This window comes from Pinus tabuliformis, chromosome 5_2, assembly GCF_031772625.1.
Source record: "Pinus tabuliformis cultivar Carrire ecotype Pingquan chromosome 5_2, CPIR1, whole genome shotgun sequence".
Lineage (NCBI taxonomy): Eukaryota > Viridiplantae > Streptophyta > Pinopsida > Pinales > Pinaceae > Pinus > Pinus tabuliformis.
Window position 1 is genome coordinate 1,013,366,053 of NC_142306.1, and position 22,973 is coordinate 1,013,389,025.

A 22,973-nucleotide genomic window follows, 5' to 3' on the forward strand; every position below is an offset into this window, starting at 1 on the left:
TCCCTCCTTGAGGTTCAAGGCAAACAAATTGGCCAACTTCACATGGTGACCTACTACTTGGATTTTCTCATAGAAGAGGATACAACCCAAGTTTACAAATGCCACCCTAATCGTTGGATTATAGTTGACTGGGGCTAGAATTTTTGGCTCTACTCATACAATATCCCCTCCCTTTTTTCTTGCAGTGGGAGCCATCTACCTATGTACACATGGCAAGCTCTCTTGGACCTTCGTGGTGAGCTACGTGGACTATAACAACAATAGAAGACTCTGTTTTTTGGACAGCAATGGCAATAGGGTGTGTTTCACATACACACTGCGCAATGAGGACAAGGGCGTACTGACACCTTCAAAGATTGCTGGAAAATTACACAACCATACAAACCTTTACCAAGACCAGCTTAGCATATGATATCCATCACCATAGATACTGCAATTTCACTAAGTGCATGGTTGATAATCATACGTACAGTGATCGTTGAATAACCGTGGAAAAATCCCTTGTTCATAATTTCATCATAATATTGTGTGAACATCGCCCCAATATTGAAAATCATGCCAAATATATACAACCAGAAATTCTGCACATTGATGTTTCTCGAAGGTTGCTTTTTAATGATAAACTCAATGTAAATTCCAAAAAATCCACTGAGTAGTGCCATGATAATAGCCATGAACTAGCCTTATATGGGAGTTTGTAAAACATGATCTGATGATGAATTCAACTATGCAGTTGTGTATCCAACAAGGAAGAGATTATAAGTTGACCATTGAATCTCCGTTAATTTTCTATTTAAAATAATCTGATACAATACATCTGTACTAATAATGTTCAAGTTCTTCAAGATCTAGTAGCTTGGCACATCAACATAGAAAAATATATAGTACTGCAATAGATTTTTAACAAGATATAATGCTGCTGGAATGGGATATACCTTGACCTCATCCCATGTGGTACTCAATTAATCAAACAAGCCTTTCAATATTACTTGTTATCCTTTATGTTGCCTTCTCTTTCCCATGTCTAAAGCAGAGCAATCAACGATAATGCGCACTTTAGAGTCTCCACCAAAAAAATTGCTAAAGTGACACTGTAGTCATACTTTCTCGCTCGTTTTGACCACACAATTAGTATTCCTTGTGAACTTGTAAGCACCTTTAATGCAATTGTGACAAGCGACCTGTGCTTCCACTTTCATCATTTCTAAATGGAAGTTTTTGGATTATTTATGATACCTTCAGAGCCATATTATTAGGTCCCTATACTACTAGTGTAACCCCTTATTATTATTAGTGCAACCCCCTTATTGTATTATTGTGCCCATATAGTCCCCATGTTGTTATTATTATGCCCCATAGAAGCCCACTATTGTTCTTGTTGTGCCCCTACAATATTATTGTTATATAGGCTCTCATTGTATTGGGACCCCTTAGACTCCTATATATGACAGGAGGCCTTGTCATTTGTATCATAGAAGAATTGTTCATTTGTGTAATGTAAAATAGGTTACCCCCTCGAAGAGGCTAATTTTGAAGTCGTTGATCTATTTTTCTATCTTTTTGTGAGCTAGTTTCATAAGATTTGGTATCACAGCTTTGAATTCTAGGGTTTCTCTACTCCAAACAGATCATCGTGGAATTTTTGCTATAATTTTTTCTCTGAAGCGAAAAAAAAACCATTTGATTCGAAATATTTCTTAACGTCGGGTCCATATTTCATATATTGTCTCGCTATATTTTAGGAGATATGATCTGAGGAATTTAGGGTTTTTGCAAGCTCCAGAATTCCATCTCAAACAGGTCATTGTGGAATTTTCTCTATAAATTTTTTTATACGAACGTTCAGACTCTGAAATTAAAACCCATTTGAGTGGAAATCGTGGTGAAGCGCAAGCCCAAATTTTAGATCTTGTTTCACTAAATTTTCAGAGATATGGTCCAAGACATTTATGGTTTCTGCAGGCTCCCAAATTACATACCAAAAAGGTGACCTTGGGAAAATCGTCATAATATTCTCCTTGCACATCCGATTGAAATTTTGTAAGAAGTTAAAGAAAGAGGAGGGACTGTACGTTTTGGTGCATTTCTTTCAGGTCTGAAGGTTGATGAGCCTCATAAATGGGTAATTATATGGGCTCATTTTACCTCCTAACCTAGTCAAATCAACCATTCTCTTAGCTTATTGTATGATTTTCTGATTATATTTATGCTTATGGAGTGAGTTGAGTTAGTTATGATGCCATGTGGTCTAACATGTGTTTAATGTAGATTATTGATGAATTTCGAGGTCAAAGTCAAAGATCCAATGGATAAATGGTAGCAATAACTCAAAGTGGACAAAGGAGAGGACTTATAGGAGGGAATTCCCCTCATTTATTACTCCTCACTTCGAATTCCCCTTCATTCAGCTCAGAGTACAAGCAGCCAAATCATGCACTAGAAGGCAACCGAGCAAGTGGAGGATGACTGATGATTATCTCGAGTTTTGGGAGCCAAGCCTCCCTGATTTTAAGGAAGTTGTTGGTAGCTTCATTTGTATAAGTAGAGAGGCCTAGGGCCTCACTAGGGTCAGATTTTTGTTGGATTTTTGCTTATGTAAACTCTGCTCCAACTTCGAGCTTATTATTTTGTGACAGCACTGAGATACCTCAGAGGGCTGAAGCTCTTGGGTTAGGGCCCAATCCAAGTAGTCAAGTTCCTCTTTACTTGTATTTGTATGTTTTATTTCAGTTTGTAGAATAGGTTGCTGTTAGATGTATTTCTTTTATGGTTAAGAATAGGTTTCTTTTGATGATTCACTAGTTTGCTTCCATTTGTTCTTTCTATAGCAGGTTAAGAAGTGATAAAGAGAAGATTCAAAAGGATATCAATAGTGCCTTGGCATCTCTTCCTCCCTTTGGGAACATGATTTGAGGCAAAGACCCTCTTGCTGCCCCAAAAACATAGATTTTCCTCCTTCATAGGACTTCTAGTGTTTGTGGCTTTTAGTAGGTTAATAGTCCAGCTTTGCTTTGCTTTAGATCTTCTTCATCATGCTCATTTATTTATTTGTAGTAGTCTTCTTTCATGCTTTCCTTTCTTGAATCATTTCTCAACATTTCCTTTCATAGATCATAGTTTATACTAGTTTGATGCAAAACTTTGTTTTTCTAGATGCACTCATTTCATTGCTTGTTTGATCTTATTGGTTGATTTTCAATTACTTTGTAGTAGATATCTTCTAGCAATAGACCAGATTATCAGCCATCACATCCTCCATCTGATCCATGCCCTACAGGTCACCAAAATCTCACCTCAATTCTGCCTTAGTTTCCTACATTTGCCATAGAACTTCTTCCTCTCTCCTTGAGCAAACCCAATCATCTTCCTCTCTCTTAGTGATTCTTGATAGACCCTAGGCACCCTAAAACCTCATTCAAATATTCATCCACCTTTTCCACCCACTCTCACACCCTAAAAATAGTGAAAACTGCTCTCGACCTCCTCCTTTAGGCCTCCTGTAGTGGCCCTGTTTTCCTCCTGTAGATTTCCTGTGTCCTCTTGTAGATTTTCTTGTAGGCTTTCTTTTGAAGGCCAAGTGTGGGAAAAGCCTCCAAAATGCCACCTGAGACCTCCTAGGACCCATCCACACCATCCTACATCTTCTCAAGTCCCAAAACCACCCTTCAACACCACCTATTCGCTACCACATTCACACACAATAAACTGCGTACATGTCAATTTCACATAAAAATCCAAAAAGATGCTTTTTGCTTATTTAATTCCAGAAATAGCCTAGTTTTATGTTGTTTACTTCCTTGAGTAGGTAATGGCATTCCTTTCATGGTTTTCATAGCGCTTTCTGCAAAAGTAGAATTAGTTGGTTAATTAGGGTTTACTAGGTTTGCTTTACATTTCAGTCTTTCTCCTTTCTGTAGTTAGAGTAGCATCTGTAGAGTAATATTTCTCTCCTTTCATCACATATAGAGCTTCTTCTAGAATCCATAGAAGTTGGCTTGAGCTCCTAGTGATCTTGTGTCGGCTGACCAAGTGACAACCTGCAGTAAGAACTAGTACTTGTGCATACAGCATCGACGCTTCCAAGTTTGTTACGAACTACCGGGTTGATAAGAGTAAAGTAGGAAACCTAGAGTTGCAACATTATTGCTGCAATACTGGTGCTCACCACACTTTGGCGCCATTGCCAGGGAAGTGTTAGAGTATTCTCTAATTACTGCTTTCTTCTATTTTCTATTGCAACATTTTGCTCATAGTTTATTTCAGCAAAAGTATACTAGTCCTTTCTTTTCCTTCAGTTCTGCATTTCCTTGCTTTCCTTTTCAATTCTGCAAATTTCATTTCAGCAAGAGTAGACTAGTCATTTATTTTCCTTCAAGTTCTTCATTTCCTTGATTTCCTCTTCAATTCTACAAATTTCATTTCAACAAGTTCATTTCAGTTAGTTGCAATTTGTTTTGTTCAATCAATTTCGGTTTTGCAGGTACTATCAGTGTGGGGAAAAAAGAAACAAAAACCAACTAGATTTCCTTTCATGCCTAGTAAGAATAGAGATAACTGAGGAAATTTTTTTCCCAACATCCCCACTACTTCACATAGCCAGCCTTCTCTCTTCTTCGCCGGCTGCAATCAAGAAGAACCCTTAGGTGAACAACAAGACATATTTGAAGAACCTATAGGGAAAGAAGAAGAAAACATTCCTTTGAAGCCAATGGCTCTAAACAGAAATGCTAGGGGGAATGGAGAGAGAATAGAGGGTACGTTTCCCATTTGGGAGACCAATGGGGACACCAAAATGAAGAATATAAGCCCTTCTGCCCTACCTCACTTCCATGCTCTGACTATAGAAGATGCAGCACTGCGCTGATTCATGGGATTACCTGGCAATAGCATCACAACTTGGGTTCAGATGCAGCAAGCCTTTAACAACAAGTATCAAGACTATTGTAGGTCAAAATATACTAAAGAAGAAATTTTCCAAATGACCATAGTGTTAAACACACGCATGGCAGAAAGAGTATGAAAGATAAAACATGACAGCACATTTTTTATTAACAAATGATATACATTTATAGTACATGGTGTGACCGTTGGGTTACACATCCCAAGGTCTCTTTGACTTCCTTAGTCTATTCCACTTCCACACTAACCCATAAAGGATTAGGTGTCCAACATTCCCCACCTTAATCTGAAGGGTTATGTATGAGTCCACGAAGAGAGATTTAATACAAAATGTGCAAAAAATGCATGGTAGCACTAGGCTGAATGTGCTCTCTAAAATGTTGGTATAAAGGGCGATGGTTTAAGGATGACCACCAACACTGGAATGTTTAGTGCAATTCTTAGAACTCTTCCAAAACTGGCAAGACGTTGAAGTCTTATGCTAGAGGAAGTGCTCCTATTGTTTTGAAGAGGGAAACCTTCAACTATGAAAGGGAGGTCTCACCCCACATAAAAGGGAGAACTTCAACCTGAAAAGGGAAGTCTCAACCTGTGATGGTTTAAGGATTACCACCAACTTTGGAATGCTTAATGAAATTCTTGGAACTCTTCCAAAACTGGCAAGAAGATGAAGTCTTCTGCTAGAGGAAGTGTCCCCAATTCTCTTTCCTGGAACTCTTCCGACACTGGCAAGAAGCCGAAGTCTTCTACTAGAGGAAGTGTCCCAAATTATCAACTAAAGGCATGCTCATGGGCATCTTTGTCTCTGGCTAGAACTCTAAATCTGGTATGGCAAGTTGTGGCTCAAGCTCGCTTGATGTGGCTTTGAAGCTTGTAGATGAACATCATTTCCCCCTATGTCAGATACAAGGTGAGATGATGCAGAAAACTCAATTGCAAGGCTGTTCAATACGCTTGAACAAGTTCTGACATGTGACTAAAATATCTTCTTGGTTGTTGATGCCCATTGCCAAGAAGCGATCCATCCAAGATGAATCTTTGTTCTTGCAGGAGGATTTTTTCTGAAGCAAATGTTTGAAGAATGACTGGTTTTATGAGAGTGCTTACATGGATGAAGATCAAAATAGTGATCTTTCAGATGGCTAACACGGCCACAGTGTTGGCATTTCACAATTTTTTGTTGTGGAAGAGGGGTAGAATATGGAACCGCTAAAGGTGAACTGTCATGAGGAGCAGGTGAAGATGAACCGTCTTGAAGAAATCCAACACTTTAAAATTGGATTGGCTTGGAGTAGTTTGGAATATGAAAGGAAATGTCATTGTCATATCCAAGACCAGTTTTGTGCTTGTTGTGGACAAGTTGTTCCCAAGGTCTGATGTTGGGCTTGGGAAGTGCAAACTGAACTTCTACATCTGCATGCAAATCTGCTTTTGAAATGAGCACTGGATCTGAATCAACTTGCTGCTTATGGGAGTCTGTTTCAATGCTCTAAATAGAAATAGGTTCAGAATGATGACTCCTCTATTTTAATTCTCCTCGTTGTTGCTGAGATTCAAGCTGCAAAAAATCAATGTTTTCTTATGCATGTTGTAAAGATGTTTGAATATCTCTGGGAGTGTCTTTGCTGACTTTAATTGTGCTTCCACCAGTAGATAAGATTAGAGTGCTTAATAACTTCAATAATCCATGAATTTTCTCCATTATTTAAACAATCAAATCAATAAATGACCAAAAATGCACTTGTAGAAACAATAATGGTTGTAGAAAATTAATTTGCCAACTTTTCAACACGAATTAATTTGCACTACTCATGTTCTCACTTCACAATGTCTTATGCCTCAATTTCTACACATCAATCCCAATATTGTTGTTTTAACAAAATGTCTAGCTTGACAGGTTTACAGCCCACAGGATCTTCTTTTCGAGCAATAACAAGACCCCAACAGAAATGAGATTAGCTTCTATATTTCATCGACTATACACCATATAATACTAACATCCATGCACAATAGCCTTCAATGCAATTTTCTCGTGAACCCAGTAAAGTGCTCTCTTTCTCTAGATCTTCCCTTTCTTTACGAAGAAAATAAACCACAAGATATTGATATACTGTTGCATGCACATTACAAGCTACTATAGGCACATGAAATCTAGAACATGTACACGAGCTCAACCTCTCATAAACTCACTGCTACAGGCATGTAGAAATCAGATCATAACATTAGTAGTTGTAGTTTGATTCCTTTGATCCTAATATTGCAACATGGCTTCTCCAATGGCTAGATGAATTATCTCCTTTCAATAGACATGGAGTGATGGCGGATGATTTGATCCACTTAAGCTCTTGAGACTATTGCTCATGCATCTAGAATAATGCGACTCTCTCCCTATTATAACTCAACTCTTGAAACCTTTAGATCTAGAATGACTCAACCTTTTGAATTACAGCGAGGGCACAAGAATTTCTGCTTCATATTCCATAGAAGTATGCATATGTATCAACCTTCAAACAACACCCACATTTAAAACCATCTATACGCAGTCAACACTATTGTCCTTTTTAATTAGGGTGACATACATAATAGATAATTCAAAACATGGGTTAACACAGAGCTAGGAGCGCACACGATTTATATTGAATTGAATATATGGTTTTGATAGAATATGCATTCAACACATGTTATCGACCACCACAGACCTCAACACATTGTGCTTTCACAAATGAATTTACACACATATTGAACTCATTGCAATATACTTAAAATTCTTCCTAGAGAACGCACCATATGCAGGAGCATTTGCAATGCACAATATTCAAACTAGGCCTTTTTTTAAAAGTTTTCTACGCACAATGACAACAATGCTCCTTTCACAAGTCAAAAGTCCTTTCATTTGCAACATCGCTCCTTTTACAAGCAATTCTCTCCATACGCCTTCAACGCATAGTAGAACTAATGAACCAATTCTCAAATAGGATGTTCAATGTAGCTCCAAGGGATTTGAATGCATAATATAGAGGTTCACATTTTTTGAATGTATAGAACCCAATGAATTTCGAAGAGAATCTGATATTATGTTAGGCTAGGTGAGCTCTTGCTTTCCTTGTTATAGCCAGAAAAATGCTTGTCGCTGTGAGGAATATATAATCCTCCATCCAAAGCATTGTATACACTATTCAAACACCACTAGCGTGTTACTTGGAGCGTTCAACAGAGCAGCCACCCCACGAACGCGATAGTTCAAATGTCCAAAATAAAAAAGATTAGATGAAATAAAAAACGAAGCTATCAAGCAAGGAATTGTATCTGCAGCAGGTCTGAAAGGATTATAAGGCAGCAGGTAATTATAAATGCCACATCGTAGGTCAGTTGTTCGATCAATAGCAGCATCATTATTCCACGCTCATGACATTCACCATATTTCATAAAAAAATATATGTAAATAGATTTGTTCGACCAATCATTTACAAATAAAAATACTATTCTAAATCGCTCAACAATATGCCACGAGATCAGAACTCCTAAGAAGCATATCAAATCTCCCCTTTGTCTTTTCTATATTTCTTAGGCAAAAGAACTGGGTGAATGTTAGGTAGGACTCCTCCATTGGCAATGGTTACAACATGCAACAACTTGCTCAACTCCTCATCATTGCAAATGGCAAGTTGAATATGTCTTGGAACTATACGATTCTTCTTGTTATCCCGGGCAACATTACCAGCAAGTTCCAAAACCTCAGCAGCTAGATATTCAAGAACAATGGAAAGGTTCACACCGCAATTGCATCCTCCTACGCAACCACATTTCAGTGTATTTTGACAGCAACCCTTTTGCATCAAACAACTTCTTCAATTCTAATAGTGTTTCAACACAGTACAACAAATAAGACTCCTCCAGGCAACGATAAGACTAGAGAGAAAATCTTCAAAAGAGATGTGTGCAATGTATTAATTTTGACCATGTCAGAATAATGGACAGAGAGTAGCATTTTGTATGCAAGTGGAGCAGCAATAGGAGCAGCCTAGCAGAAGGAACAGGCCAATGGAATAATATTGAGTCGCACGGGAATAATGATGTGTTTAGGTCAGTGGAAGTGTGAGAGCTGCCAGGATTTTCTATTTGGGTTAGTGTGCACAGAGAATGCAGCTAAAATATGGCTGATAGGATTTCAGAATAGAGAATTTAAGTCGCTGAGGGCCAGGACTGCTCACAACAGAGGAATGGCAGCGCTGATAGAGGTAACAAGCTCTATTCTAAGAAATGCTCAAAAAAGTATAATGAGGAGGAGAGCATTGGTTTACAAAGGCCACATAAATAGGTGGCTCACACTTGATCAGGGCAGGAGATAGCCCGCTATGATACCATTTTAAACACACACATGGCAGAAAGAGTATGAAAGATAAAACATGAGAGTACATTTTTTATTAACAAATGATATACATTTATAGTACATGGTGTGACTGTTGAGTTCCACATCTCAAGGTCTCTTGGACTTCCTTAGTCTATTCTGCTTCCACACTAACCCATAGAAGATTAGGTGTCCAACACATAGGAAGTGATTAGTCCCTGGAAGACCATGAAGATAGGTTCCAGCTCAGTTACAAAAGGGTCAGGTGTACACGTGACCCTGAGTCTATGAAGTTGGTCCTGCTCAGAGGAATTCGGGAAGATATTTTAGACACCCTCCATCTACTGGCTATGGGAGACATCTACCAACTATCCTATGAGGACATAAAGACTGTTTTTAGAAACCATTCTAGACCAACTAGAAAGAAAGGTAGGGGGAGACAACGCATAGCCAGTACCTCTTCCTCTAACTCATCCATTAAAGGAGAAATTAGAAACATGCTGGAAGACTTCAAGAGTGAGATGCTACAGACTCTTGCCATGCAAATGGATACCTTACATATCAAAAGGAAACAAGAGGAAGAAGAGAGGGCTTTGGCCATTCTTTGCCCTAGATGCACCAGGAGGCATCCTAGGAATGAATGCCCATTGAACTCTATAGAGGTTTGTTCAGTCTGTGAAGAGAATCATTCTACAGATATGTGCCCTTCCTTGCCTAGACTTAAAGCTATATATCAAGGGGTTAAGGGAGTCACTGAATAGCTCTATTACATAAACCAAAGGAGGTCGCATGGACCTAGACCATACCAGCAGGGGATGCAAGGGACATCTCAAGCATACTACAACCCCAACCAAGTCACTTCCATACCTTCTTGGCCCCCCTGCTCATCCTTCCTAGTCCACACCTCCTCCTTGGTCCTTCACATCTCATTATCATGCCCAACCAGCCACCCATTCATTTCAATCCTATGCTCAACCGCAACCTCAGTGGAATGCATCTCATCAGGGGTGGAGGCCCCAATACAACTCTCCTCCCGCTCTTTTTCCTTCACCACCTACCCAACCACAACCGTTACCTTCTGCTCCACTAAAGAAACCCCAAATGCCTGCCCAGCCAAATCTGAACCCAAACAATAGACAGGCTTAGCAAGTGTATAGTGGGGAGCCATCATGCCCAACTTATGATGTGGAGATTCAGGAAATTAACTTGCAATCCGGGAAAGTTCTCCCAGATAGCTAGCCTCCACCCAGGGATGTTGAGGAAGATAAAGAGGAAAGTGAACCTAAAGCAAATCCACCCTTTCCTGAGAGACTATCCGTGACAGTCCAACCTACCCCAGAAGAAACTGAACTCTTGGGAGAATTGAAACATTTATGTGTGAAGATAGCACTTCTCCAAGCCATAAAAGATGTACCTATCTACAATAGGTTGATCAAAGAGAAGTGCTTTAGGCATCCAGGAAGGTGCAAGAGAGATGCCCCAACCATCAATGTCATAGGGCAACTGTCTGACGTGATGTTAGGGCAGGTAATCTGTCCAAAATATCTGGACCCTGGAAGCCTAGTAGTTGATGTTCACATCAATGGCACCATGATCTCACATACCTTGATTTATCTCAGAGCTACCATTAATGTGATGACAAAGGACACAATGCTCAAACTTAACCTCCAGGGCTCCTTGAGGAAGACCATGACCATGCTACAGCTAGCAAACCGCTCCACCGTGACCCCTGAGGGGATTGTAGAAGATGTGATGGTCTCCATTGATTCTTGGGAGTACCCTGCTGATTTCTTAGTTCTCCAGCCAAAGATAAAGCTCACTAGGTATCCTCTCATTCTGGGAAGACCCTAGTTGGCTACCGCCGATGCCTACATCAGCTGTCGAGCTGGGAACATGACCATAAAGAACGAGAACATGTCTAAGCAGTTAATCCTATATCCTCCTGCCCAACCCTTGCTATAAAATGATCTAACTATTTGGTTGGAGGAGGAAGATGAGGATGAAGTTTACTTTACACCACTTTGTGCATTAGAAATCGCCATGGGGGGGAAACAACAAGATGAGGATGATATGATTGAAAATCTGATTCAGAATCCACCTCCCAGTGTATCATAATTAGAGGACATAGTAATAGAAACCCAAAACAACCCCTCAACTGATCTCTGTGCGGCCGACTCCACTTCTCTCTATGTTAAGAATATAGAGTTCGGGCTAGAAAGAACCTTGAAAATCAATCCATCCCTATCCACTTCCCAGGAGAAGGAACTGTGTAGCCTACTGAGAAAACACCTAGATGCCGCACCTAGAGTTATAAGGAGGTGAAGGGAGTGCACCCTTCAGTATGTACTCATCACATATACATCAAGGAGGATTGCAAGCCAGTCAGGTAGCCTCAAAAGAGGATGAATCTAGCACTTAAATATATTGTTAAGGAAGAACTGCAGAAATTTCTTGATGCAGGATTCATCTATCCCATCTCTGACAGTGAATGGGTCTCTCCTTTGGTGCTAGTGCTAAAGAAAAATAGTAAGTGGAGAATCTATGTCGACTATTGAGAATTGAACAAAACCACTAAAAATCACCATTTTCCTTTACCTTTCATAGATCAAGTGTTAGACGGTCTGGAAGGGAAAAAAATTTTCTCTTTCCTAGATGGGTTTAACAGGTACAATTAGATTCAAATCAGCTCAGAAGACCAAGATAAGACCACTTTCACTTGTCCTTGGGGTACGTTTGCATAATGGGTCCTTTCGTTTGGTTTGTTCAACGCTCCAACCACTTTCCAAAGAGCAGTATTGAGTATATTTTCTGAACTGGTTCATGATGCAGTAGAAATATAAATGGATAATTTTACTCCTTATGGTTCTAACTTTTAGGAAGCTTTTGAGATGAACCTATCCCTTAGTCCAGAGAAATGTGAATTTTTTATGACTAAAGGGACCATGTTAGGTCATGCAATATCTCAGCAAGGACTGCAGGTGGACCCCAACAAAATTACCATCATCCAAAGGGTCCCACCTCCTCAAAAGCTGAGAGATGTCAGAAGCATCCTAGGCTTAGCTGGGTATTACAGGAGATTCATTAAATATTTCAGCAAGCTAGCCTCTCCTTTGTTTGGCCTCTTAGGCAAAGATATCAAGTTCATATGGTCGGAAAACTATCAAGAAGCCCTAGATACCTTGAAGAGCAAGCTCGTGACTACCCCAATTCTGAGAGGCCCAAACTAGGCCCTACCTGTCCACATTCACACAGATGCCTCGAACAAAGCAATAGGAGTGGCCTCAGGACAAATTGATGAAATTTTACCTTATGTCATATACTTTATAAGAAAAAATTTGTCAAAGGCAGAGTTAAACTATACAGTGATTGAGAAGGAACTCCTAGTTGTCATGCATTCCTTAAACAAATTTAGACATTATATCACAGGCTATCAAACCTCTATGCACACTGATCATGCTACAATTAGATATTTAATGAACAAACCAGATGTAAATGCTCGCATTATTAGATGGTTACTTTTACTGCAGCAGTTTGATTTGAGCATTATTGATAAGCCTGGTAAAGAAAATGTTGTTACTGACTTTTTTTCTAGAGTAAATTTGCCTGCAGGTGAAGAAGGAATGGTGGATGATCAAATGCTAGATGAACATTTGTTTTCTATCTCAGTACTCTCTCCATGGTTTGCTAATATAGCAAAATACTTGGTTTCAGCACAATTCCCACCACACCTGTCCTCAAAAGAGAAGAGCAAGATCGTAAGGAAAAACGCCCCTTTCACCTGGATTGGGGGCAATCTCTTCAAACTTGGCCCAGATCATATCTTGATAAGGTGTTTCAGGGAGGAGGAAGTCTTTGACATCCTCCTGACCTGTCATGATGGGCCTTGTGGAGGTCATTTTGCAGCAAAAAGAATTGCCTTCAAGATATTGCAAGCATGCTACTACTGGCCCACTCTTCATCAGGATGTGAGGAGATATATCAGCCAGTGTGATCGGTGTCAGAGGATGGGGAAGCCTACTCCAAAGGATGATATTCCCATGCAACCTCAAGTGACCTTTAAGCCATTTGAGAAGTGGGGCATGGACTTTGTGGGTCCTATTAGCCCTCCTTCAAAGAAAAAACAATACATCATTGTCTGCACTGATTACCTAAAAAAGTGGGCAGAGACAAAAGAAATCAAAGTAGCGATAAAGGAAAAAGTAGCTGAGTTTTTGAGGGAAAACATATTCTACAAGTTCGGGTATCCAAGAGAGTTGGTCACATATTAAGGTAGCCAGTTCACTTCCAATTTGATTGAAGACCTGCTCACACATCATAGAATCAAGCCCAAGACTTCCACCCCTTACCATCCACAAGCCAATGGGCAAGTGGAGGTCACTAACAGAACATTGGAAGGGATCCTGACCAAGGTAGTGAGTAGCAACAAAAAAAATTGGGTGAACAGATTAGTTGAGGCCACTTGGGCCTACAACACAACATGGAAGACCACCACAAGGTTCACACCCTATGAGTTGGTCTATGGGAAGAAGGCTTTTTTGTCAATAGAATTTGAATTCAATACCCTAAGGATGGCAGCTCAGCTAGACCTAGACCTCAGCCATGCACAAAAAGAAAGATTACTTTAGCTCAATGGACTAGATGAAGACAGATTGCAGGCCCTTTTCCATACAAATGTAGTTCAGCTTCAATTTTATGTAAAAAAATAGTTAATTTTAGGTTTATTATTTAATTTAGGTTTAGTTAGGCGAAAGGGCACGATCATAAGATCATGCCCTTTCCTAAAGGGTGTCCATGGTGGTATATAAGCCAGGCAACCCACTGTAAACATCATCATCTGTAATTTTCATCTCTTAATAAAATATTTACATATATAAATTTCTGCGTATCAGGCATTTTCTGTTCCATCTGGTATCAGAGCCCTACGACCCTCGACTTGCACACCATCGCTGTTCTGCTGCCTTCAACCTGCAATCCGTTTTGCTGCCCTCGACTGTTGTCCCTCACCGTCCACGACCACCGCATCGCTCATTTGCCCAACTGTTTCACTGTTCCATTGCCCCTCGTCGTGTTCCCTCTTGTTCCTTCGCTGTGTTATCCCTTCCACTGCCCGTCGAATCCGCTACTGTCCACAGCCGCCCGGTTGTCCGCCCTCTCCGCTCATCGTTCTACCTGTCGGTCGTTCGCTGTACGCCATTCCCTGCACGCCGTCCGCATCAAATCATTAAACCCTCGATTCGAATCAGCGTGGCCATTGATCTCGGCGTAACGTTTCAATTAAACCGGTTGTGCCGTTTCATTTCAACGTATATGTTATATATATAACTAAATTATATTAAATATTTATATATTATATAACATATATTATATATAATTTATTTATATATACATATATTATATAGTTATATCATTAACTCATTTATGTTATATATATATATTACATAACTTTATCAAATTATATTATATTTTATATATATATATAACACCAACTTCAAAAAAAAAAAAAAATATATATATATATATATATATATAATAATTAATTAATTAAATTAAATTATTAAATTAATTTAATTTAATTATTTAAAAAAAAAAAAAGGGAAGGAAAAATATTTTAGCTGGCAAATAAATACACGCCTCCGCAAACCCGCTCAATGTCGACAATGACAATGGCGGATTTCCAAAAAAGGTTGTTGGATGCAGAGAAAAAGATAAATAACAACCACGACGAGGTCAGTAAAAGATTAAATGAAGTCGAGAGCAAGCTTGGGGAGCAAGCGGACAAAATCAAAAATCTTGAAGATACGACAATTCGAATAGAGATAAAGATGGAAAGTCAACATGTCCAAACAGGAGTAAACTTCAGAGAAGTCTTAACAATGCTGAAAAGTCTGTGTAAAAAGTCGAATTGTACACCCGAAGAGCTATTAAAAGATGGTGAAGAAAATCAAGAACATCTCTCATCCGATTCAACAAAGTCAACAAATTCTCATGAAAAGGTTGAATCCCCAAGAAAATCAGCGGCACCCCACCAAGAAGCAAGTAACACTGCCTTTACAAACAAGCAACTTTGGGATACCCTTAATAATCAACACCCTTTTTTTGCTCAACCATTAGCCACATACCAGAAGAGGGTAAAGGTTGAGATGCCTAAATTCGATGGGAACGAAAAAAACAATGTTGCATGGATAAATAAAGCAGAAGAATACTTTGAGATATATGACATCACTGACGATGACGAAAAGCTCAGACATGCATCCATGAAAATGGAGGGAGAAGCATATAACTGGTATATGTGGTGGAAAAAGACAACACACGTCATTAGCTGGAGGAGATTTAAAGATGCATTCTTCAAAAGATTCCAAGGTGTAAAGGAAGAAGAGTTCTTTTCAAAACTCATCAAATTACGACAAAAAGGAAGTGTGGATGAATACACTCAAGAATGGGAGACCTTAGTAACTCGAGTGCCTGGGTTATCAGAATCTCGTTTAATTCAGTCATACATCTCGGGACTTAAAACCCATTTACAAGTAGAACTTGAGATGCATGACATTTCATCAATAGAAGTAGCAAGACGAAAAGCAAAAACAGCCGAAAAGAAATTCGAACAAATATTTTGGTCAAAAGCCGAAAAAACATATTCAAGACGAAGAACACCTCAGTATGCAGACGCAAAAAATACAAGATATGTTCCACCACATCGTCGTGAAGATGAAAAATCTAATGTGGAAGCGCAAAGGATAAAGGAGGGTAAATGCAAGCGTTGTGGTGAAAAGTGGGATCCCAAACATAGGTGTGCTAAAGGAAAAGAACCAAAAAACCTATATAATTGTGAAGCAACCAATGACTCAAACAGTGAAGATTCTGACATAGAAGAAACAGGAGATGCCCCAGAATTCTCACCAGAATTAGATGACGAAAGTATTCCGCAAGTTTCGTTATCAGCCATGACAGGTATATCACAACCTCAGACTCTAAAATTAAAGGGACACATTAAGAATAAAAACGTGGTGGTTCTCATTGACTATGGTAGCACACACAATTTTTTGGATGCAACCATGGCCAAGAGACTTAATATTTTTTCATTTCCCTTACCAAGCATGAAGGTAATGGTAGCAGACGGTAAGAGGATTGAAAAAGTGGGGAAATGTCATAAGGTTAAATTGCAAATTCAAGACTTCAATTTAGAGTCTTCGTTTTTCACAGTACCATTAGGAGGAGTAGATGTAGTCTTAGGTGTCCAGTGGTTATGAACCTTAGGTACTTATGCCACTAACCACCAAGTACAATTTATAAAATTCAAATGGGGAGGTCAAAAGTACAAATTACATGGGTTCCAAGCACCAGAAAATCAAATTGTATCATCATCTCAGATGATGAAGATGATTCGAAGAGGAGCACCTGCTTATGTAGTACAATGTCATCAGTTAGAAATGTTATCTGCAAATATGACCAGTGAAGAGTCACCAGAGATACAAGAACTAATTAGGAAACGTGAAGAAGTATTTCAAGATCTACCTCTAAATATGCCGCCTAATAGGGAAATTGAGCATACAATAGAAGTCAAGGCAGGATCAGACCCGGTTAACATCAAGCCATACCGATATCCACATCACCAAAAAACAGAAATCGAGAGATTAATCCAAGACCTCTTAAGGTGTGGAATCATCTCGAAAAGTAAAAGTCCCTACGCTGCTCCAGTGGTGTTGGTAAGGAAGAAAGATGGGTCATTCAGGCTATGTATTGACTATAGGGGATTAAACAAAATAACAATTAAAAATAAGTTTCCAATTCCCTTTATCGACGAAATGTTGGATGAGCTACATGGCGCAAGGTATTTATCAAACTTGGACCTAAGATCAGGTTACTATCAAATTAGAATAAGATTAGAAGACATACCAAAAACCGCATTCCGAACACACGAAGGTCATTATGAATTTAAAGTAATGCCATTTGGATTAACCAATGCACCAGCAACGTTTCTAGCAACTATGAATGAATTATTTCGCCCACATCTCAGAAAGTTTGTATTAGTATTCTTTGATGATATTCTAATTTACAGTAAAACTTGGAAGGAGCACTTGCAACATTTGGATAAGGTTCTTACACTACTTAAAGAACACCAATTTTACGCAAAAAAATCCAAATGTACCTTCGGAAAGGAAGAAGTAGAATACCTTGGACACATTATATCCCATAAAGGTGGAAAGGTGGACCCTAACAAAATCAAAGCCATAAAAGAATGGACCAAACCTGTTAATATATCCAAGCTAAGAGGGTTCTTAGGTTTGACAGGATATTACCGAAGGTTTATTAAAAACTATGCACATATAACTGCACCTCTAACAAATCTTTTAAAGAAGAATTCGTTTCTATGGGATGAGGAAGCAGGAAGGTGTTTTGAAAAATTAAAAGAAATTATGTCTAATGCTCCCGTATTAGCAACACCAGATTTTTCTAAACCATTTATCATTGAGTGTGTTCTGGATTCGGTATAGGTGCAGTACTAATGCAACAAGGACATCCCATAGCTTTTGAAAGTAGGAAGCTCAATAAAAGGGAGCGCTTCAAATCCACATACAACAAAGAAATGCTCGCTATCATGCACGCACTAGCTAAGTGGAGGCAATATCTTTTGGGAAGTAAGTTTTCTATTCGAACAGGCCATAACAGTCTCCAACATCTCCTTCAACAAAAAACGCTTTTCGAAGAACAACAAAAATGGATTGAAAAAATTGCCGCTTTTGACTTGGAAATACTACATAAAAGAGGTAAAGACAATGTAGTAGCCAATGCCTTATCCAGGAAAGATGAAGAATCAACACTACTTGCAATGTCGGTTGTTGTTCCTGAGTGGCTTCACGAAATTCGAAGTGAGTATGCCAAGGATCCAGAAGTAACAGCAATAATCAATAACCTTCCCAATAACTCAAAATTTGAGTGGAAGAATGATATCTTATGGTATAAGGGAAGAATATATCTAAGTACAAATTCCAAGTTTAAGTTTAAGATACTCAAGGAATTACATGACTCACCGTCAGCTAGACACGTAGGATTCTTTAAGACGTACTACAATGCACGTCAATCCTTCTTTTGGAAGGGAATGAATCGTGATATTCAGAAGCATGTAGCAGAATGTGATACATGTCAAAGGAATAAAAGCGAAAATATTGCGACACCAGGATTACTTCACCCCTTAAACATTCCAAATCAGAAATGGGAGGAAATCTCGATGGACTTTATTGAAGGATTACCAGTATCTGAAGGCAAGGACAAGATTTTCGCAGTAGTCGACAGACTCACCAAATATGCTCACTTTATGGCAATAAGGAAGTCATACTGAGCAAAAGAAATCGCTGAAATATTTTGCAAAAATATATATAAGTTACACGGTTTTCCAAAAGTCATCGTAAGTGATAGAGATGCCAAGTTCAAAGGTAATTTCTGGAAGGAATTGTTCAACCATATAGGAACTTACCTAAATATGAGTTCCGCTTATCACCCGCAAACAGATGGACAAACGGAAGTTGTCAATAAATGTTTGGAGGTCTACCTACGTTGCTACGCTACAGAAAAACAAAATAAATGGGCTCAATGGTTACACCTTGCTGAATGGTGGTATAACTCCACCTATCATACATCAGCGAAAATGACGCCATTTCAAGCCCTATATGGGTATGAACCCCCGAAATGGAAAGATCTAGCTATTGTCCAAAAAAATCTACCTGTTGTTAAAGATCAACTAGAAGAAACCCAGAAAATCGTCCAAATATTAAAAGAAAATCTAAATAATGCAAGGAATCGTATGAAGCAACAAGCAGACCGTAACAGAACCGAAAGAGAGTTTGAAGTTGGAGAATGGGTATTTGTTAAGCTCCAACCATACAAACAATTATCCTTAAAACAGAAAGGAAAAAACAAATTGGCACCAAAGTTTTATGGACCTTATCAGATCAACAAAAAGATTAGCCAAGTTGCATATGGTTTAAGCCTTCCAGAGACAAGTCGTGTTCACAACGTCTTCCACGTATCTTGCCTTAAAAGGGCCCTAGGTAACAATCAAACAGCGCAAACAACACTTCCATCCCTAGATGATGAGGGAAGAGTCATTTTAGAACCAGAAGGTATTTTGTCTACTAGAGAAAGAAAGCTTCGTTATCGTACTATCAAGGAATATCTGATCAAGTGGAAGGACTTGCCCGAAGAAGAAGCTTCTTGGGAGAATGAAGCATTTTGTCAACAACATCCATCATTACGTATGCTTTGAGGACAAAGCATTCTTTCGAGAGGAAGGCAATGTTATGTAAAAAAATAGTTAATTTTAGGTTTATTATTTAATTTAGGTTTAGTTAGGCGAAAGGGCACGATCATAAGATCATGCCCTTTCCTAAAGGGTGTCCATGGCGGTATATAAGCCAGGCAACCCACTGTAAACATCATCATCTATAATTTTCATCTCTTAATAAAATATTTACATATATAAATTTCTGCGTATCAGGCATTTTCTGTTCCATTCAAAGGAAAATATGGCATGACAAAAATATCAAGGAGAAGCAATTCCATGAGGGAGATTGGGCACTACTCTATGATTCAAGATACAAAGATTTCAGAGGCAAGCTGAGGACAAGATTGCTGGGACCCTACACTATGGAGAAATGCAATGACAATAGTTCAGTTCTGATCAGAACCATTGATGATGAAGCCATCCCCATGCTTGTCAATGGACATCGGTTGAAAGTCTACAAGAAACCCCTCTCCAAGTAAGAGTTCATTGAAGATATGAATAAGACAGTGATGGTAGTAGAGCATGTCTTAGCCTCCACTTCACCCACTCACTGAAGAAAAAGAAAAAGAGAAATAAAAATAAGGACTCAAGTGAAAACCTCCATGAGGCGCTTGAGTCCCATCATTGGGTTGAAAACCTCTTATGAGGTGGCCCAATGATGTCAAAAAAAAAAGGAGAAAAATAATAAGATCGCTGGGTGAAAACATCCCTTGGAGGTGCCCGAGGTAGGCAATTAGGGTGAAAACCTCCCTGAGGCACCTTAGTTGTTTTCAAAAAAAAGGGAAAAAGAAAAATGAATTTTCATTCGCATTGCAGGTTTGCAAGAGGACTACAGGAAGTAAAAGAAGGTGCCAAAGGAACCCTGACATCCACACCAACACCTATTCTATCTTCTGCACACTTTTCTCCATCATTTTTGGCATTTCTTTCACCCCACTGTGCTTCTTTTTCAAAAAATGTGTTTTCTACAAGAGGCTCTATGTTTTCTACAAGAGGCTCTTGTAGGAATTACAGAGAGCCAGAAATGAATATAAAATGAAGTTTTAGGGATAAGGAAGCTTCGTCAATAACCTATAAACCCTCCTATAGTCTTCAAACCTCCTTGCCATCATTTCCAAGCCTGCATCACAACCCCAAGAATCATTATTCTTCCTATCCAAGAAAAACATAGAAAAAACAATTTTTCAGAAGAAAAAAAAACAAAAAACAAAAAATAAGAGAGTAAGCAGTACCATCCACCTCACCTAAAGCCTACCTACTACCTCTCCATCTCTATCTACACTTATGGCATCATCCTCAAAGCTACAAGAATGGAAAGAAGCTGAAGTTTCAAGGGGAGAAGCAGCTACAGGAGCTCCTATAGGAATTCCTGTAGCAGCTGATCCCATTAAAATCCAGCACCAGCAGCAAGAGAGTGCAAACATGAAGGTTGAGAAGACACTTGAAGCTCAGATCTAGCCAGAGAAGAACCTGCACAAGACATAGCCACACATCAGCAAGCAGACAACATGCATCAAAAGAAATAAAGACATGTAGCAGAGAGAGAGCTACAGTACCTCACACCAAATACATTCAGATCACAGGTAAGTAACTAACCCGCTCCTCTGTTTTCATTTGTGTAATTAGAAGTCATGCAGAAGAAATGAGATGGTTGAGGTTGAACGAGGTAAAGGTGGCCAGTTAACTTGGCCACCTTTGTCTAGTTGACTCCACTCATCCGAGATGTCACCCACACGTGCACATAGTCAACTCAAGAAAGATGTCAAGAACAGGTAGTGGAGGAAGTGTGAACTCTGATGCAATCATGAGGAGGGGCCATGATGACAAGGTAGGTGGGGACCAATGGTCCGAATATGGCCAGCATATACATTTCCAGCTCACCCCCCATCATCGAAAATATCCATAAAGGGTAATAAGTACTCCTCCCTGAGCATTCTCACCACCTTTTCCTTCATTCTCTCCTCGTAACTCAGCTACAACAGTCTCCTTGTGCCCCCACAGCCTTGTAACCATCATCCTCCATTGATCTCTCCCATATCCCTGCTCTCAGTGTTTTCTATAGGATCACCTACAGGAATCCTACAGGAGGGACAGCAGGCTTCTACAGGAGGGGCAGTGAGTTGTTTTGAAGGAAGAAAACACAAGTTTTAGCACGATTTCTGGTCTGAGGAGGTAGGTTTCATGCATGCCGCCTATTGAATATCAACATATGCAAGAAGTGGTTTCAGTTTGAGGAGGAAATAAAGTCTGTAGGAGAGGAGAAAATACAAAAAAAAAAATCTGTTTAAAAAAAAAAACACACAGTCTCCTCTGTTTCTCTATTTTTCTCAAAATTTTTGGTCTCCATCAAAATGATAGGAGGGTTTATGAGAAAGGAGTCCACTATCTCCATGAGGCTCCATGCACATCCCCGAGTAGTGCACATATGTTGAAAATAATACTGAGAGGGGGGGGTGAATCATTATTATCAAGTTCTTTTAACAAATCTTCCTTATTTACACTTTGAATTATTTTTGCATATCAGTACCATAAAATAATGAGCATGAACAAGAAAAACAGATAGTCACACCAAAGAACACCAGATATAACGTGGAAACCCAATGTGGGTGAAAACCACCTGCTGCAATATGTCTCTATCTTCTTTCAAATTAGAAACTCCTGTTACAATGATTTTGTACTGGTGCAGTCCTTTACCAGTACGCAAGCTGCAACCTGCAGAGAGCTACAACTCTCTCTCATTTTCCAGTCTCTCCTGGAAGGGAGCTACAACCCCCTACTTCTTTTCTTTCAAGGACCACTTTTCATAAATTTTCAAACTGGATCCAACAACAACATTGAAGCTCATAATCAAACAACCTTCTGAATCACCCAATCACCAGATCCATACATATACAATGATATTATGAGAGTTATCAACCAGATCTAGTACATAAAGATAAGTCATTAATCATGCTGTTATCTGAACTCAATACCAGTAACCAAACATCAGTTATGAACCCAAAACCCTGCAGAATAGTCAAAGGCAGTTAAAACAAATGTTAAGCAGGGATAGCAACTTCACTGGTATAGATCTGTGGATATCTGTACTACCTCCGCACCTGCGCCTTCTGTGGCGCCTCCGCACTGCGCCTTTTGTGGCGCCTCCGCACTGCGCCTTCTGTGGCGCCTCTGCACTGCGCCTTCTATGGCGCCTCCGCACTGCGCCTTCTGTGGCGTCTCCGCACTGCGTCTTCTGTGGCGCATCCGCACTGCGCCTTCTGTGGCGCCTCTACACTGCGCCTTCTGTGGCGCCTCTGCACTGTGCCTTCTGTGGCGCCTCTGTGGTGTCTCCGCACTGCGCCTTCTGTGGCGCCTCCGCACTGCGCCTTCTGTGGCGCCTCTGTGGCGTCTCCGCACTGCGCCTTCTGTGGCGCCTCCGCACTGCGCCTTCTGTGGCGCCTCTGTGGC

General features: G+C 39.6%; 1 pseudogene; it reads right to left on the reverse strand.

The window, feature by feature from the left end:
• Positions 1-401: 401 nt before the first annotated feature.
• The window catches only part of LOC149162706 (CMP-sialic acid transporter 2-like), a 45,391-nt pseudogene continuing 22,819 nt past the window's right edge, over positions 402-22,973 (reverse strand).